General features: G+C 33.7%; 1 protein-coding gene across 2 annotated transcripts in view; it reads right to left on the bottom strand.

Annotated features, from left to right (window-relative positions):
- LOC144978676 (histone-lysine N-methyltransferase SETDB1-B-like) overlaps nucleotides 1-2,500 on the bottom strand; it is a 59,426-nt gene that overhangs the window by 35,931 nt on the left and 20,995 nt on the right. The window lies entirely within an intron of this gene.

Below are 2,500 nucleotides of genomic sequence, written 5' to 3' on the forward strand. Positions count from 1 at the left end.
AAGATTCCATTCCACTTCACTACTATTTTAGTGGAAATCGTTTCGCGTTCCTTAACATACTCTAAACTTTCTATTGGCTGACATCTTGTCATAGTTTGAAACATTCAAGTAAAAAGTACCAAAAAAAAAAAAAAAGAGGAGAGAAGTACAAATATGCTTTCCCACATACTCTGCATATAAACCTTGTGGACCTCACTAGCATGACAATACTGTGCATAGCCATCGTCAAAGAACACCAGGAATCTGAAAGATATGAGAGTATATTGATATATATTGAGCTTTTTTGATCTATTGAGTTTAGATATAACACAATATCCACTAAATGTGCGCAAAGCACTTTACAAGGGGTCCTGACCAACAGCAAAATTTAACATGAAGGACGGGACATGAAGCCTGTTAGGAGATTATTACAATTTTTGTGGACAAAGACAACGCTGGTTAACGGCCAGGTACACATTTTACACCAGACTATGGTGAGATATATAGTAGAAGATAGTAAAGCCTACACATATCTGAAAACAATCGGGAATCAACAAGTTATGTTTATAAATCAGGGATGTGCTTTGTAATAAAAACGAAAAAAAGCCTGACATTTTTTTTGCTTAAAGATCATATGACAATATTTCACGCAAATCTTCTCTTCATAAAATGAAATTTAAAAAAAAAATTTTTTTTTTAATTTTTAAATAAAAAATAAAATAAAAAATTTATATTATATTTAAAAAAAAAAAAATTCCTTTTATTCATCCCCATGGGGGAAATTTGTCTTTAGGGTCTATTCCAAGGGAAAAAGACTAGAATAACCCAGGCATCAGCCGCAGAGCAGCGCTGCAAAGTGACTTGCTGAAGGACCCGCACGCACAGTGTGCAGGGTGGGTGATTGAACTGCCCCTAGGATTCATCAAACTGTATTACCCGTAAATCATAACAAAGGATACAAATCAATCAAGTTCCCACCCTAATTGTTGCCTTTGAACAAATAATATTTTCATCTTTAAAAACAAAAAAAAAAATTGAGAATATTATATATGAAGAAACAAACACATACACATGCACACAAACTCAGACACAGATACACTTACATTCATACACGAACATACACATACATACTTACACCAATATTTACTCACTAACATTAGTAACTTATTCTAACGAAAGACATTTGAATTGATTAATTTTTTTATTTTAAGTTAGTTTTTACAGTGGAAATTGTCAGTCTGAACTTAAGATCAAATCTGGAATAAAATAAACTTAAAATTAAAATTAGATTTAAGGTGTATTCTGTGAGTGAAACTATTCATAAGCTCTGGAAAAAAAGAGGTCACTGAACAACAGCAAAACTTAACATGTAGAACGTGACATGACCCCATTTTTTCCTGACAGAGACAATGCTGTTAAGGGCCAGGTACTCATTTTAGACTGAGTATAGTAAGAAAATGTGAGTAAAGAGCCCTTTCCAAGGACTCAACTATGCACCCCTCAGAGTGGGACTCGAACCCAGGATCTTTCAATCTGAAAGTGAGTGTCATACCACTAGACCACATCACTCATTCACTCACTATCCAGCGTCGTCTTCATTGACGCTGGCTGCCGCACTTTGCGGTGATAAAAGTCTGCATATTCTCTTAGTCTGTTGACGGTACCATATGGTTCTTTTCGATTCATCTCTGTTCATTCTAGGATGTTTTTTTAAATGTAAGTAGACCTAGGTCTTTCCCTCCTTCGTTTGCCCTCCATTTTCCCCTAGACCACATAGCCACACATTAAATAAATACCTTTTATTGTTCTTCATACTGGGAGCCTCAGCAATGATTCCTGCATACATCGTGTTTGGGGCATCTTCTTCTTTGTACAGAGCTGAGGAATAAAGACAAAAAAACAAAAAAACATAAAAATAATACGTGATTCAGTCCCTGACAAAAGACCAGAGGAAATGTTGATCAATGAGTTTCAATCATGAATGATAATAATAATAATAATAATAATAATAATAATAATAATAATAATAATAATAATAATAATAATAATAATAATAATAATAATAATAATAATAATAATAATGAGTCAGAACTGGAAGGTTCATGGTTTCGAGTCCCACTCTGAGCGGTGCAGAGTTGAGTCCTTGTTTACTCACATTCTCTCACCATACTCAGATGTAAAATGAGTACCTGGCCATGAACAGCATTGTCTTTATTGGAAAAATTTGTAATATCGCCTAACAGGCATAATTAATGTCTCATCCCACATGTTAAGAGTTGCTGTTGGCTAAGTACCACATGTAACGCACTTTGAACATGTTTAGTGGATTGGTTTAGGTTTTTTTAATATGAGAGCACAGGGGGAAAAAAAACGGCAGTCACATTCCAAAATTGGATGAAGTGGTGGAACATCTGTATATATATTCAATTTATCTTTTAGAGAATGTTATATACGTAACGTTTTTAGACAATAAATGTATCTATATTATGAAACAATGAAAAAAAAAAAAGCTAACATCTTC

The sequence above is a fragment of the Berghia stephanieae genome, chromosome 8 (assembly GCF_034508935.2).
Source record: "Berghia stephanieae isolate SIO BIC M18660-M18661 chromosome 8, UCSD_Bste_1.3, whole genome shotgun sequence".
Taxonomy (NCBI): Eukaryota; Metazoa; Mollusca; class Gastropoda; order Nudibranchia; family Aeolidiidae; genus Berghia; species Berghia stephanieae.